The sequence below is a fragment of the Oncorhynchus kisutch genome, linkage group LG27, assembly GCF_002021735.2.
Source record: "Oncorhynchus kisutch isolate 150728-3 linkage group LG27, Okis_V2, whole genome shotgun sequence".
NCBI classification, from domain to species: domain Eukaryota; kingdom Metazoa; phylum Chordata; class Actinopteri; order Salmoniformes; family Salmonidae; genus Oncorhynchus; species Oncorhynchus kisutch.
The window spans coordinates 1,500,025-1,517,841 of NC_034200.2; the positions used below are offsets into that span (position 1 = coordinate 1,500,025).

General features: G+C 44.2%; 1 protein-coding gene across 4 annotated transcripts in view; it reads left to right on the forward strand.

The window, feature by feature from the left end:
- Nucleotides 1-1,411: 1,411 nt before the first annotated feature.
- LOC109879591 (zinc finger protein 512B-like) overlaps nucleotides 1,412-17,817 on the forward strand; it is a 112,816-nt gene continuing 96,410 nt past the window's right edge. The window contains exons 1-2 of one of the 4 annotated variants that reach the window (XM_031806614.1): nucleotides 1,412-3,931; nucleotides 4,057-4,135. The gene's annotated coding sequence lies outside the window, so the exon portion shown is untranslated. The remainder of the gene's footprint in view (nucleotides 3,932-4,056; nucleotides 4,136-17,817) is intronic. The other 3 variants (XM_031806615.1, XM_031806613.1, XM_031806612.1) reach the window with 3 other exon arrangements.

Sequence of the window (17,817 nt, forward strand, 5' to 3'; positions counted from 1 at the left end):
CTGCCATCCAGGACCTCTACACCAGGCGGTGACAGAGGAAGGCCCTACATATTGTCAAAGACCCCAGCTACCCCAGTCATAGACTGTTCTCTCTGCTCCCGTATGGCAAGCGGTACCGGAGGGACAAGTCTAGGACCAAAATGCTTCTCAACAGTTTTTACCCCCAAGTCATAAGACTCCTGAACAGGTAATCAAATAGCTACCCAGACTATTTGCATTGTGTCCCACCACCCATAGCATGGGTTGGTCACTTCCATAGCAATATATTGAATTATAACCACCAAAAATGTCTTCCTTAACTGTCAATCGTATCCACTTATTGTTTAATTTTTTTGCCAAAAGGTTCAAGTCATTAATTTGTAAACTTGGAAAAGTGGGAACAACCTCATAATATAACAAAGTGTTCTTAATAAGTCCAAGTAAAGGAAATGGAATTGCTTTGTAAACCTTAATATATTATATCTGAGTAATATTAACCTGAAATTTACCAATGAACTCATCAAACGGCAGAAACTCCCCAGTGTTGTCTAACAAATGCAATGGATTTGAAAATGGATTTCCTATTCAATTGAATAGCTCTATTATTCCAAATCAATGGGTCAATTGTGCTAGAATATTATTTTCCAGAAAAATCTAATTTTCTGGTGAAACTTGGAGGGTCGAAATCACATTTCATTGGGAATGTTCAAGTCCACCAAGTTTATTAAACAGACTGTTAGAGATATGATAGAGGTAAGATTAGACATTATTTCAACCATTTAATTCTAAAATTACCCACTAATGACTCAAAATGAATAGCCTGTAAACCTACAGACATTGAAACGTCTGAATATTTAATATACATTTTATTCCTCCAAATAAATGTAAATAGAACAGAATTGTTTTATGTTATTAGAAGAAAGAAAAAGGGGACTGATGGGTAAATTATTCCATCAGTCTTGGATAAAATAATACGACCCAAAATGGAGATATCACATTGCAGCCACTGACTTAATGAAACAATTATGGAATTAATCCTATTATCGATGTTTAAAGATTCTCTATCTGAAATGTTTTTAGTGATAACAATTCCTAAATATTTAACTTCCTTTTTAACTGGTGTGGAGGCAATGTTGACAGTCACAGCAATGAATTGGCATGAGATCACATTTGTTAAGGTTGATAGTCAACCCAGAGGCCATAGAAAATGTCTTGATTCTGTCAATAGCCAAGGGAATAGCCGCCCTATCCTTTAGGAAAAGGGCAGCATCATCTGCAAATTGACTGATATTTTTATCTATACCAAAAATACGGATCCCTTTTAAATGCTCAGATTTGTTAAGAAATATGCCTCTAGCAATAGACACATGAGTGTTACGACCTCTATGAATGGTGAGTGGAGGAGTCAAGTGCAGAGAGCAGGTTATTCCGTACGTGGATCTTTTATTCCAAGGACAGCGGAGACATGGACATGCAAAACACAAGGGCGCATGAAACAACCCGTCCAAAATACACAGGACTAAAACTGTCCGGAATAGTGTACTATTGGTAGGTAGGCCTGCTTCAAGGAAGGAATTATTAAGTATGCTGTTTTAAATATATTCCATCAAATATATTCCTTCTCTGCTTCTCTTCTTCTGGACTGATTTGAAAGAGTTTGTAAAGTGAAAGTAAGCTTTAGAGCTTTAGAGTGTGTAGCTACATTTCATTATTGTCAGGACAGGAAAATAGTCAAATTCACCCACTTATCGAGAGAACACGTGGAGAACACAACAATCTCAGAGTGTTGGAGTGTGAACCTGGCTATCCGTACATTTTAAAAACAAGAAAATGGTGCTGTCTGCTTTGCTTAATATAAGGAATTTTAAATGATTTACTTTTGATACTTAAGTATATTTAAAACCAAATTCTTTTAGATTTTTACTCAAGTAGTATTTTACTGGCTGACTTTCACTTTTACTTGAGTAAAGAACAGGTTTAAAGTGGTGTTTAAATACAAATCAAATTGACTGTACAACTTTCATAACAGTTACATACCAATAAACATACATCCAAAAAGACTAGACTGCTGGCCTTACTGAGTCGATAGGAACATTAGCCCAAGCTATATAGGAGGGATATCACACCTTCTATTAAGGTATCTATACTTTTACTCAAGTATGACAATTGGGTACTTTTCCCACCACTGTCAGTAACTACTTCAAAGAGTGGTGGAAAGTAGCATACATTTTACACCTATGACCCTGCTTCAGCTCTGATATTGCCCAGCCCTGAAATAAGTATACCGTGCCCTCTTCTGGGGGGTTGGGGGAACGGCCAGTGTACACAGATTACATCATTGTTTCTGATGATTCCATTTATAGGAAATATTAGGTCATGCTGCCTGACACCAAGTCTCCTCTGGTTGTGTGAGCCCACTGCATGTGGCTATGATACCACATCCACTGTAAGTGGCCATGATTCAGTGGATACAGAAGTAGACCTACAGGCCACATACATTAGACCTAAATATCACTAGCAGAGTAACATGGGGAACATTTAGCCGCTCATACAGAAACTTGCTGACAGAAATATAACAATAATGACGATGATAATAATCATCATCATCATAAATAAATAATCGTTTATTAGCGGGGGAAAAAAGCGAAACTTTCAGGTGACCTTGGTTTTCGAAATTGATTTGGTTTTTGGGAATAAAATGACACTTCGGCAATGCTCAACCATAATAGTCTTCATATCATCCCGTAATTAATTCCACATTCTATATCAAATTGATTGATCTGATAAGAGCTGAAAAGCCTATTCAATTCTGTCCCAGTATCACTATGCACGTTTTGATTGCTACCCTAGCAGTGGTTTGGGGGGACCGGATGAAACCCACGAAACAGCCCCAAAAACACATTACAATCGAGGGGTTATTTTTGCCGTGCATTCAACTGGCTACCTGAAACTGCACTTAACGATAAAAGCCGAATGTTTAGTAATATTAGGGGTACCAGATTAAAACGCTTAATCAAGCCTGGTTTTAAGAATTTAGCCTAACCCCTTTTCGTCATGACCGAACGGCGTTACTTCGGATGAGCGGTATCATACCGTCAGGTTTGTACCGGGTTTATTAGGCAGAACCCCCGAATATTACTTGCTCGATAACATTCATAATAACGCGAGAGTTTGTAAGTTGCCTGAAGGCTGTAGTTGCAACTGTCAAAGGTAGTGGAAACGCGCATAAACCAACACACTACTTACTATATTACTGTACACGGCCGAGAAGATAATACCCGTATAAAAACCCCGAGGTAAGGAACTGCAGACGGCAACGAACGCGACCGAGGTCGAATCTTTTCGTTGCTTTTTTCCTCCGGTTCGTTTTCTTTTATTCGAACTAACTCTCGTGCAGCTATTGAAAATTACTGCACTAAACATATTTTTGTGTCTCCCTTTAGCTCCAGCCAGCGGAATGATTTGTTATACTCCTCCTTCGTATTAAAGTCGCCATTTTGCTTCACTGCCCAGATAAAACCTTGTATTTAAAATATTATCTTCAAGGAGTCGGAGCCGTCTCGATCTTTCCTGCCTGCTGATTTCATACGCGTTGAGTTTCCAACGAGACGATTGAGGTTGAATACGTGCCTCGTGGTTGACATATTCATGCATATGAGAGGGGGGCAAGTGATGGCTGGAAAATCGGTGAAAGTCTCTAGGATTTAAATTGGATTTTCCCTTTTCCTCCTCCCGTTCTGTCTTCTTCATCGCCCCGTCCTCCTCTTTCCTCGGATTCACAGAGGAGGCTAAGGACCGACCGTGACGACTGGCAGTCCGCCTGCACCGACGCTCAACACGGCAGGTGTGATTGCCATGTAAGACCGGGAAAGGCGCAGCCCTACGGCCTGACCCGTACGTGGGTGACCCGGGCCACCCAGCCGCTGGTGCTGGGTAACTCCGACAATTCCAGGTAGGTGTGGTCTTCTAGAAGACAACGTCCCGATGATATTCATCAATAGCACTGGAAACACTGGCCAATAGCGTTCAAATGCACCAATGTTGCACATTTCCATACTCACTGCCGTTTTCACCCAGATATGTCACATGGACCAAGAGGTGAATATGGCAGGTTGTGTTAGAAGTTTGACTGTGTGCCTGTGCAGCCTTCAAACATGTAAGTGTTAAACTCCCCAAATAGCTCAACTCTTTCACTTTGCTGCAGTTACTTTTGTAAATTCCCTTGTCTGCATTAATTTGATTCCAAAATAGGCTTCTGGGTTTCCGCTTTGGTTGCAGCCAGCTATATCATGTCCTGGTTTCTAACTGTCATGAACTGGAAAGTAGGGTATCAAATGTAGGCAATACTACTAAAGTAGCAGTATAATAGTTGCAACGTAGCAGTAACAGTGTTGTATAACAGTAATACAAATAACTCAGAACCTGTGTGTGTGTGTGGCTTCTCCCCTTTGATCAGGTGTGTGTTCAAGGTGCACCACAAGTATCCCTGGTGGTCATAACAGTAAAGAGCAGAGCAATGGTTGGTGCAAATTGTGCCGTAGACAGGTGGCTACGAAGTCTGGTAATACGACAAACCTTTTTCAACATCTGAAGCAAAATCACTCTTTGGAACATACAGGAAGTTTGAGTTTGTGCCACGGTATTGATGAACGCCCCTCAATCACCAGCCAATCTAGGGATGTTTGAGTTTGCTCCACGGTATTGATGAACGCCCCTCAATCACCAGCCAATCTAGGGATGTTTGAGTTTGTGCCACGGTATTGATGAACGCCCCTCAATCACCAGCCAATCTAGGGATGTTTGAGTTTATGCCACGGTATTGATGAACGCCCCTCAATCACCAGCCAATCTAGGGATGTTTGAGTTTGCTCCACGGTATTGATGAACGCCCCTCAATCACCAGCCAATCTAGGGATGTTTGCGTTTGCTCCACGGTATTGATGAACGCCCCTCAATCACCAGCCAATCTAGGGATGTTTGAGTTTGCTCCACGGTATTGATGAACGCCCCTCAATCACCAGCCAATCTAGGGATGTTTGAGTTTGCGCCACGGTATTGATGAACGCCCCTCAAGCACCAGCCAATCTAGGGATGTTTGAGTTTGTGCCACGGTATTGATGAACCCCCCTCAAGCACCAGCCAATCTAGGGATGTTTGAGTTTGTGCCACGGTATTGATGAACCCCCCTCAAGCACCAGCCAATCTAGGGATGTTTGCCCGAAACAGTCAACACTGTTTTGCTACTACTAAAGATCTGTGGTCTAGTCCCACGTCAGAGCCTTATATTAGCCTCACTATCCACTATATTGACAAAGAGTGGGAGCTTCAAAACAAATGCCTTTGATTTTTTTAGGCATTATTTATTCTGAAGAAGATATCAAACCTTTAAAACATTAATTGATTAATATCGTGATAATTATTGTTATCGAATGTGTATATATATCTATATATATATATATATCGTGATAATTTACTTGACATATTGCCCAGCCATACTGTGAATATGGAATATAAAATATATATTTTTTAGTTTGGTTGAATTGAAAACTTTATTGCAAATCAAAATCAACTATGGTATCTCAATAAACTAATAAACAAAAATGAATTTGTTTTAGTGCCAACAATGTTATCGACAGGACAGTCAGTCAAGACACAATAGAAAGTGGTACAGATATCTTAGGACTATGAAGGTGCATAATGTCTCTCTGGCTCTCTGTCTGTCTGGCCTAGTGTATCGAACTCTCAGCCCTGTATGGAGATGAATTTCCACCACGTATCCTTACAGACGTGAAGGAGTAAAATATGTGGGACAACCATGTACCTCCACTGCCTTGTAATACACAGGGCCCAGGGCTTCCCTGTGATGTGTATGTGTGTGCTTGCATGCATGTCTGTGTGAAAATCAGTTTCACAAGTAGACATTTTTGTGATTATCATAAAAAAAAGTAAACCCAACCGAAACCACCCACTCCAAATCAAACTTGATTTGTCACATGCGAATACAACAAGTGTAGACCTTACCGTGAAATGCTTACTTACAAGCCCTTAACCAACAGTGCAGTTCAAGAAGAGATGAGAAAATATTTACCAAATTAACTAAAGGAAAAAATTATCATAAAAAGTAACACAATAACATAACAATAACGAGGCTATGTACAGGGGGTACCAGTACCAAGTCAGTGTGGAGGATATATACAGGGTGTACCGGTACAGAGTCAATGTGGAGGTTATATACAGGGGGGTACCGGTACAGAGTCAATGTGGAGACTATATACAGGGTGTACCGGTACAGAGTCAATGTGGAGGTTATATACAGGGGGGTACCGGTACAGAGTCAATGTGGAGGTTATATACAGGGGGGTACCGGTACAGAGTCAATGTGGAGGCTATATACAGGGGGTACCGGTACAGAGTCAATGTGGAGGCTATATATATATACAGGGGGTACCGGTACAGAGTCAATGTGGAGGCTATATACAGGGGGTACCGGTACAGAGTCAATGTGGAGGCTATATACAGGGGGTACCGGTACAGAGTCAATGTGGAGGCTATATACAGGGGGTACCGGTACAGAGTCAATGTGGAGGCTATATACAGGGGGTACCGGTACAGAGTCAATGTGGAGGCTATATACAGGGGGTACCGGTACAGAGTCAATGTGGAGGCTATATACAGGGGGTACCGGTACAGAGTCAATGTGGAGGCTATATACAGGGGTACCGGTACAGAGTCAATGTGGAGGCTATATACAGGGGTACCGGTACAGAGTCAATGTGGAGGCTATATACAGGGGGTACCGGTACAGAGTCAATGTGGAGGCTATATACAGGGGGTACCGGTACAGAGTCAATGTGGAGGCTATATACAGGGGGTACCGGTACAGAGTCAATGTGGAGGCTATATACAGGGGGTACCGGTACAGAGTCAATGTGGAGGCTATATCAGGGGGTACTGGTACAGAGTCAATGTGGAGGCTATATACAGGGGGTACCAGTACCAAGTCAGTGTGGAGGCTATATACAGGGGGTACCGGTACAGAGTCAATGTGGAGGCTATATACAGGGGGTACCGGTACAGAGTCAATGTGGAGGCTATATACAGGGTGTACCGGTACAGAGTCAATGTGGAGGCTATATACAGGGGGTACCGGTACAGAGTCAATGTGGAGGCTATATACAGGGTGTACCGGTACAGAGTCAATGTGGAGGCTATATACAGGGTGTACCGGTACAGAGTCAATGTGGAGGCTATATACAGTGGGTACCAGTACCAAGTCAGTGTGAATGCTACATACAGGGGGTACCGGTACAGAGTCAATGTGGAGGCTATATACAGTGGGTACCAGTACCAAGTCAGTGTGAATGCTACATACAGGTGGTACCGGTACAGAGTCAATGTGGAGGCTATATATATATACAGGGGGTACCGGTACAGAGTCAATGTGGAGGCAATATACAGGGAGTACCGGTACAGAGTCAATGTGGAGGCTATATACAGGGGGTACCGGTACAGAGTCAATGTGGAGGCTATATACAGGGGGTACCGGTACAGAGTCATGTGGAGGCTTCATACAGGGGGTGCCGGTACAGAGTCATGTGGAGGCTTCATACAGGGGTTACCGGTACAGAGTCAATGTGGAGACTATATACAGGGGGTACCAGTACCAAGTCAGTGTGGAGTCTATATTCAGGGGGTACCAGTACCAAGTCAGTGTGGAGGCTATATACAGGGGGTACCGGTACAGAGTCAATGTGGAGGCTATATACAGGGTATTACGGTACAGAGTCAATGTGGAGACTATATACAGGGTATTACGGTACAGAGTCAATGTGGAGACTATATACAGGGGGTACTGGTACAGAGTCAATGTGGAGACTATATACAGGGGGTACCGGTACATAGTCAATGTGGAGGCTATATACAGGGGGTACCGGTACAGAGTCAGTGTGGAGGCTATACACAGGGAGTACCGGTACAGAGTCAATGTGGAGGCAATATACAGGGAGTACCGGTACAGAGTCAATGTGGAGGCTATATACAGGGGGTACCGGTACAGAGTCAATGTGGAGGCTATATACAGGGTGTTACGGTACAGAGTCAATGTGGAGGCTATATACAGGGTATTACGGTACAGAGTCAATGTGGAGACTATATACAGGGGGTACCAGTACAGAGTCAATGTGGAGACTATATACAGGGGGTACCAGTACAGAGTCAGTGTGGAGGCTATATACAGGGGGTACCGGTACAGAGTCAGTGTGGAGGCTATATACAGGGGGTACCGGTACAGAGTCAATGTGGAGGCTATATACAGGGTATTACGGTACAGAGTCAATGTGGAGACTATATACAGGGGGTACCGGTACAGAGTCAATGTGGAGGCTATATACAGGGTATTACGGTACAGAGTCAATGTGGAGGCTATATACAGGGGGTACCGGTACAGAGTCAATGTGGAGGCTATATACAGGGTATTACGGTACAGAGTCAATGTGGAGGCTATATACAGGGTGTACCGGTACAGAGTCAATGTGGAGGTTATATACAGGGGGGTACCGGTACAGAGTCAATGTGGAGGTTATATACAGGGGGGTACCGGTACAGAGTCAATGTGGAGGCTATATACAGGGGGTACCGGTACAGAGTCAATGTGGAGGCTATATATATATACAGGGGGTACCGGTACAGAGTCAATGTGGAGGCTATATACAGGGGGTACCGGTACAGAGTCAATGTGGAGGCTATATACAGGGGGTACCGGTACAGAGTCAATGTGGAGGCTATATACAGGGGGTACCGGTACAGAGTCAATGTGGAGGCTATATACAGGGGGTACCGGTACAGAGTCAATGTGGAGGCTATATACAGGGGGTACCGGTACAGAGTCAATGTGGAGGCTATATACAGGGGGTACCGGTACAGAGTCAATGTGGAGGCTATATACAGGGGGTACCGGTACAGAGTCAATGTGGAGGCTATATACAGGGGGTACCGGTACAGAGTCAATGTGGAGGCTATATACAGGGGGTACCGGTACAGAGTCAATGTGGAGGCTATATACAGGGGGTACCGGTACAGAGTCAATGTGGAGGCTATATACAGGGGGTACCGGTACAGAGTCAATGTGGAGGCTATATTCAGGGGGTACTGGTACAGAGTCAATGTGGAGGCTATATACAGGGGGTACCAGTACCAAGTCAGTGTGGAGGCTATATACAGGGGGTACCGGTACAGAGTCAATGTGGAGGCTATATACAGGGGGTACCGGTACAGAGTCAATGTGGAGGCTATATACAGGGTGTACCGGTACAGAGTCAATGTGGAGGCTATATACAGGGGGTACCGGTACAGAGTCAATGTGGAGGCTATATACAGGGTGTACCGGTACAGAGTCAATGTGGAGGCTATATACAGGGTGTACCGGTACAGAGTCAATGTGGAGGCTATATACAGTGGGTACCAGTACCAAGTCAGTGTGAATGCTACATACAGGGGGTACCGGTACAGAGTCAATGTGGAGGCTATATACAGTGGGTACCAGTACCAAGTCAGTGTGAATGCTACATACAGGTGGTACCGGTACAGAGTCAATGTGGAGGCTATATATATATACAGGGGGTACCGGTACAGAGTCAATGTGGAGGCAATATACAGGGAGTACCGGTACAGAGTCAATGTGGAGGCTATATACAGGGGGTACCGGTACAGAGTCAATGTGGAGGCTATATACAGGGGGTACCGGTACAGAGTCATGTGGAGGCTTCATACAGGGGGTGCCGGTACAGAGTCATGTGGAGGCTTCATACAGGGGTTACCGGTACAGAGTCAATGTGGAGACTATATACAGGGGGTACCAGTACCAAGTCAGTGTGGAGTCTATATTCAGGGGGTACCAGTACCAAGTCAGTGTGGAGGCTATATACAGGGGGTACCGGTACAGAGTCAATGTGGAGGCTATATACAGGGTATTACGGTACAGAGTCAATGTGGAGACTATATACAGGGTATTACGGTACAGAGTCAATGTGGAGACTATATACAGGGGGTACTGGTACAGAGTCAATGTGGAGACTATATACAGGGGGTACCGGTACATAGTCAATGTGGAGGCTATATACAGGGGGTACCGGTACAGAGTCAGTGTGGAGGCTATACACAGGGAGTACCGGTACAGAGTCAATGTGGAGGCAATATACAGGGAGTACCGGTACAGAGTCAATGTGGAGGCTATATACAGGGGTACCGGTACAGAGTCAATGTGGAGGCTATATACAGGGTGTTACGGTACAGAGTCAATGTGGAGGCTATATACAGGGTATTACGGTACAGAGTCAATGTGGAGACTATATACAGGGGGTACCAGTACAGAGTCAATGTGGAGACTATATACAGGGGGTACCAGTACAGAGTCAGTGTGGAGGCTATATACAGGGGGTACCGGTACAGAGTCAGTGTGGAGGCTATATACAGGGGGTACCGGTACAGAGTCAATGTGGAGGCTATATACAGGGTATTACGGTACAGAGTCAATGTGGAGACTATATACAGGGGGTACCGGTACAGAGTCAATGTGGAGGCTATATACAGGGTATTACGGTACAGAGTCAATGTGGAGGCTATATACAGGGGGTACCGGTACAGAGTCAATGTGGAGGCTATATACAGGGTATTACGGTACAGAGTCAATGTGGAGGCTATATACAGGGGGTACCGGTACAGAGTCAATGTGGAGACTATATACAGGGGGTACCAGTACAGAGTCAATGTGGAGGCTATATACAGGGGGTACCGGTACAGAGTCAGTGTGTGGGGTTACAGGTTGAGGTAATTTGTACATGTAGGTGGGGGTGTAGTGACTATGCATAGATAATAAACAGTGAGTAGAGGCAGTGCACAAACAAATGGGGGGGTTAAGCAGTCTTATGGCTAGGGGGTAGAAGCTGTTAAGTAGCCTTTTGGTCCTAGACTTGGTGCTCCGGTACCACCATAAAGGTTAAATTAAAAGATTGTTACCTCAGCCACCACATGAATGACCCTTTGTGTACTGCAGTAATTCATTAGGGGAATGGCATGAATATATGCGTACTATGCTGAGAAAGCATGATGGTAGGCCTATCTCTAATCAATTTTACTAAGCATAATTAGTCATTGTCAGAAACAGTGGCGGTCAGTGCTTATTTCTATTACAGCATTTTGGATGACTTTAGTTCATATTCCATTCACCCAGCTCAATGTTACATCGATAGGCATAGGCTACTAATTGATACTCTAATTTCCCCTATACCCATCATGAGGTTGCTACAACCTAGCCTACAAATGAAAGTTTATAACGTAGGTGCACAGGTCAAGAGACATATTGGTGTAATCCAGGTGACAAATTGACACATTCAATACTACCTTGCACACACTTGCCTGCATCTAGCTGATCTTAGGCCAGTTGGGCGTACAGAAGTTGGTGTTAAATGCTACGTCCGACTTTGGGGTCAGAATTGACACCTGTTGCACCAACCATAAATAGGACTAGTCCTAGCTAAGTCTGGCGTAGGCAACACGCTCATGAGATTTGATGCTTCATAATGATGGTTTCTAGGCAGTGGCCATTACTAGGCTGTTACCAGTTCTAAACATTGCGAGGCAGGCCGATTCGCCCATCACTTAGCAAAGCCTACCACGATGTATGTACCTTTTCTTAACCACAGCTAGATGGATCGATCAATAATCACTGTGGAATGAATATCACCGAATGACAAACATATTGGAATAAAGTAGGCTAACGCCATTGAAGGCATTTATCATATTGTTGCTTACTGAAACTCCCAAAGCCATCCAACCGTTTTAAATACTTGAAGCTTTATACTTTAGCCATGTGTGGTCAACCAGTTCATGATTGGGACAGCATTTTCACACTGCTTTGAGACAAGCATGGGGACTCGTCATGATAAATCAATTAATGTCACATTTTAGTTTTCATGAAATCAACGTTTTCATATTGAGATATTTGTGAAAATGCCAAATTGAGTGTTGATGATGTTAGTCTTTATTATCAGAACTCTGTGCTAGCAGGTTAGCTAACTATTTAGCCTACTGTAGTAATACAGGGGATTATTTTGCTCATCACTCACTTAGTAGCCTAGGATATATCCCGACTAAAAGCCCTCTGATAATCAATACATGTGACTTTGTTTCACTGAATCTCCGTCAGCTCAGCTATTAGTTTGCTAATATCTGATCAGACACATTTAGCATGCTATGTAGCATAAATCAGGTGGATTATTTTGCTCTAGACTCACATACTTTTGAAGATATAAATTGCTACTATTTTCTGTGCATATCATGAAAGCCTGCTCCCTACTAAGCGTAGAATGGGGTGTAATCATTAGTCCACACAGTTGCAAAATATTCTATTAAAACAAGAGTTTCTATTTGACAAATTCACGTAGGTCCCTCCACCTTTCGCTTCATTTAAGTAACATTTTGCAATCGAATGGCGGAATGAATACACAATAGGACCATCATTAAGTTTGCTGACAACAGGATGGTGGTAGGGCTGATCAACGACGATGAGACAACCTATAGGGAGCAGGTCAGAGACCTGGCAGTCGAATGGCGGAATGAATACACAATAGGACCATCATTAAGTTTGCTGACAACAGGATGGTGGTAGGGCTGATCAACGACGATGAGACAACCTATAGGGAGCAGGTCAGAGACCTGGCAGTCGAATGGCGGAATGAATACACAATAGGACCATCATTAAGTTTGCTGACAACAGGATGGTGGTAGGGCTGATCAACGACGATGAGACAACCTATAGGGAGCAGGTCAGAGACCTGGCAGTCGAATGGCGGAATGAATACACATTATGACCATCATTAAGTTTGCTGACAACAGGATGGTGGTAGGGCTGATCAACGACGATGAGACAACCTATAGGGAGCAGGTCAGAGACCTGGCAGTCGAATGGCGGAATGAATACACAATAGGACCATCATTAAGTTTGCTGACAACAGGATGGTGGTAGGGCTGATCAACGACGATGAGACAACCTATAGGGAGCAGGTCAGAGACCTGGCAGTCGAATGGCGGAATGAATACACAATAGGACCATCATTAAGTTTGCTGACAACAGGATGGTGGTAGGGCTGATCAACGACGATGAGACAACCTATAGGGAGCAGGTCAGAGACCTGGCAGTCGAATGGCGGAATGAATACACAATAGGACCATCATTAAGTTTGCTGACAACAGGATGGTGGTAGGGCTGATCAACGACGATGAGACAACCTATAGGGAGCAGGTCAGAGACCTGGCAGTCGAATGGCGGAATGAATACACAATAGGACCATCATTAAGTTTGCTGACAACAGGATGGTGGTAGGGCTGATCAACGACGATGAGACAACCTATAGGGAGCAGGTCAGAGACCTGGCAGTGTGGTGCCAGGACAACAACCTCTGATGAGCTGATGGTGGACTACAGGAAATGGAGGACCGAGCACGCCCCCGTTCACATTGACGGGGCTGTAGTAGAGCGGGTCGAGAGCTTCACGTTTCTCGGTGTCCACATCACTAAGGATCTATCATTGTCCACATATACAAATCAAATTTTATGTCACATGCGCCAAATACAACAGGTATTACAGTGAAATGCTTACTTACAAGCCCTTAACCAACAATGCAGTTTTATGAAAAATACGTGTTAAGTACAGAATAGATTAGTTAAAAATTGAGGTAATATGTACATGTAGGTAGAGTGATTATGCATCGAAGTGTATGCATTAAAGTGTATGCATTAAAGTGACTCTGCATAGATAATAAACAGAGAGTAGCAGCAGTGTAAAAGGGGGAGGGGGCAATGCAAATATTCTGGGTAGCCATTTGATTAGCTGTTCAGGAGTCTTATGGCTTGGGGTAGAAGAGACTTTTGGACCTAGACTTGTGCGGTAGCACAAAGTACAGTCCATGACTAGGGTGTCTGGAGTCGTTGACAATTTTTAGGGCTTTCCTCTGACACCGCCTGGTATAGAGGTCCTGGATGGCAGGAAGCTTGGCCCCAGTGATTTACTGGCGTGAGAAGGTATGGCAATAAATAGGCCGTAGTATCAAAGTAGTTACAATTTAGCAAATTAACACTGGAGTGATAGATGAGCAGATGATGATGTGCAAGTAGAAATACTGGTGTGCAAAAGAGCAGAAAAGTAAATAAAAACAATATGGGGATAAGGTATTTAGATTGAATGGGCTATTTACAGATGGGCTATGTACAGCTGCATCGATCGGTTAGCTGCTCAGATAGCTGATGTTTAAAGTTATTGAGAGAAATATAAGTTTCCAGCTTCAGCTATTTTTGCAATTTGTTCCAGTCATTGGCAGCAGAGAACGGGAAGGAAAGGCGGCCAAAGGAGGTGTTGGCTTTGGGGATGACCAGTGAAATATACCTGCTGGCGCGCATGCTACGGGTGGGTGTTGTTATCGTGACCAGTGAGCTGAGATAAGGCGGTGCTTTACCTAGCATAGATTTATAGATGACCTGGAGCCAGTGGGTCTGGCGACGAATAAGTAGCGAGTGCAAGCCGACGACAGCATACAGGTCGCAATGGGGGGTGGTATATGGGGCTTTGATGATAAAACGGATGCCACTGTGATAGACTGCATCCAGTTTGCCGAGTAGGGTGTTGGAGGCTATTTTGTAAATTACATCTTCAAAGTCGAGGATCGGTAGGGTAGTCAGTTTTACGAGGGTATGTTTGGCGGCATGAGTGAAGGAGGCTCTGTTGCAAAATAGGAAGCCAATTCTAGATTTAATTTTGGATTGGAGATGTTTAATATGAGTCTGGAAGGAGAGTTTACAGTCTAGCTAGACGCCTAGGTATTTGTAGTTGTCCACATATTCTAAGTCAGAACCGTCCAGAGTAGTGATGCTAGTCGGGTGGGCGGGCAGTGAATGGTTAAAAAGCATGCATTTAGTTTTACTAGCATTTAAAGAGCAGTTGGAGGCCAAGGAAGGAGTGTTGTCTGGCATTGAAGCTCGTTTGGAGGTTTGTTAAGACAGTGTCTAAAGAAGGGCCAGATGTATACAGAGTGGTGTCGTCTGCGTAGAGATGGATCAGGGAATCACCCGCAGCAAGAGCGACATCATTGATATATACTGAGAAAGGAGTCGGCCCGAGTATTGAACCCTGTGGTAACCCCATAGAGACTGTCAGAGGTCTGGACAACAGGCCCTCCGATTTGAGACACTGAACTCTATCTCAGAAGTAGCTGGTGAACCGGCGAGGCAGTCATTTGTGAAACCAAGGCTATTGAGTCTGCCGATAAGAATATGGTGATTGACAGAGTCGAAAGCCTTGGCCAGGTCAATGAAGATGGCTGCACAGTTGTGTCTTTTATCGATGGCGGGTATGATATCGTTTAGTACCTTGAGCGTGGCTGAGGTGCAACCGTGACCAGCTCGGAAACCGGATTACACAGCGGAGAAGGTACAATGGGATTCGAAATGGTCAGTGATCTGTTTAACTTGGCTCTCGAAGACTTTAAAAAGGCAGGGCAGGATGGATATAGGTCTATAACAGGGAGTGTCACCCCCTTTGAAGAGGGGGATGACCGCGGAAGCTTTCCAATCTTTAGGGATCTCGGACGAAACCAAAGAGAGGTTGAACAGACTGGTAATAGGAGTCTGTCATTTTAGAAAGAGAGGGTCCAGGTTGTCTTGCCCAGCTGATTTGTACGCGTCAGGTTTTGCATCTGCTATCTGGATTTGGGTGAAGGAGAAGCTGGGGAGGTTTGGGCAACTAGTTGCGGGGGGTGCGGAGCTGTTGGCTGGGGTTGGGGTAGCCAGGAGGAAAGCATGGCCAGCCGTAGAGAAATGCTTGTTGAAATTCTCGATTATTGTGTATTTATCGGTGTTGACAGTGTTAACTAGCCTCAGTGCAGTGGGCAGCTGGGAGGAAGTGCTCTTATTCTCCATGGAATTTAGTGTCCCAAAACTTTTTGGAGTTAGAGCTACAGGATGCAAATTTCTGTTTGAAAAAGCTAGCCTTAGCTTTCCTAACTGACTGCGTGTATTGGTTCCTGACTTCCCTTATAAGTTGCATATCTCGTGGACTATTCGATGCTAGTGCAGTCCGCCACAGGATGTTTTTGTGCTGGTCGAGGGCAGTCAGGTCTGGAGTGAACCAGGGGCTATATCTGTTCTTATTTCAATTTTTTTTGAAAGGGATATGCTTATATACAGTGGGGCAAAAAAGTATTTAGTCAGCTACCAATTGTGCAAGTTCTCCCACTTAAAAAGATGAGAGAGGCCTGTAATTTTCATCATAGGTACACTTCAACTATGACAGACAAAATGAGGGGAAAAAAATCCAGAAAATCACATTGTAGGATTTTTAATGAATTTATTTGCAAATTATGGTGGAAAATGAGTATTTGGTCAATAACAAACAAGCTCTCACAGACCTGTAGCTTCTTCTTTAAGAGGCTCCTCTGTCCTCCACTCGTTACCTGTATTAATGGCACCTGTTTGAACTTGTTATCAGTATAAAAGACACAACCTCAAACAGTCACACTCCAAACTCCACTATGGCCAAGACCAAAGAGCTGTCAAAGGACACCAGAAACAAAATTGTACGCAAGATCTCACCCCGTAGGGTCAAAATGATCACAAGAACGGTGAGCAAAAATCCCAGAACCACATGGGGGGACCTAGTGAATGACCTGCAGAGAGCTGGGACCAAAGTAACAAAGCCTACCATCAGTAACACACTACGCCGCCAGGGACTCAAATCCTGCAGTGTCAGAAGTGTCCCCCTGCTTAAGCCAGTACATGTCCAGGCCCGTCAGAAGTTTGCTAGAGAGCAGTTGGATGATCCAGAAGAAAATTGGGAGAATGTCATATGGTCAGATGAAACCAAAATATAACTTTCTGGTAAAAACTCAACTCGTCGTGTTTGGAGGACAAAGAATGCTGAGTTGTATCCAAAGAACACCATACCTACTGTGAAGCATGGGGGTGGAAACATCATGCTTTGGGGCTGTTTTTCTGCAAAGGGACCAGAACGACTGATCCGTGTAAAGGAAAGAATGAATGGGGCCATGTATCGTGAGATTTTGAGTGTAAACCTCCTTCCATCAGCAAGGGCATTGAAGATGAAATGTGGCTGGGTCTTTCAGCATGACAATGATCCCAAACACACCGCCCGGGCAACGAAGGAGTGGCTTCGTAAGAAGCATTTCAAGGTCCTGGAGTGGCCTAGGCAGTCTCCAGATCTCAACCCCATAGAATATCTTTTGAGGGAGTTGAAAGTCCGTGTTGCCCAGCAAAAGCCCCAAAACATCACTGCTCTAGAGGAGATCTGCATGGAGGAATGGGCCAAAATACCAGCAACTATGTGTGAAAACCTTGTGAAGACTTACAGAAAACGTTTAACCTCTGTCATTGCCAAAAAAGGGTATATAACAAAGTATTGAGAAACTTTTGTTATTGACCAAATACTTATATTCCACCATAATTTGCAAATAAATTCATAATTTCATTAAATTTCATTTAATTTCAATTCATTCATTCTCAAGGTCCTAAACGATATCTTAACCGCCATCGATAAGAAACATTACTGTGCAGCCGTATTCATTGATCTGGCCAAGGCTTTCGACTCTGTCAATCACCATATCCTCATCGGCAGACTCGACAGCCTTGGTTTCTCAAATGATTGCCTCGCCTGGTTCACCAACTACTTCTCTGATAGAGTTCAGTGTGTCAAATCGGAGGGTCTGCTGTCCGGACCTCTGGCAGTCTCTATGGGGGTGCCACAGGGTTCAATTCTTGGACCGACTCTCTTCTCTG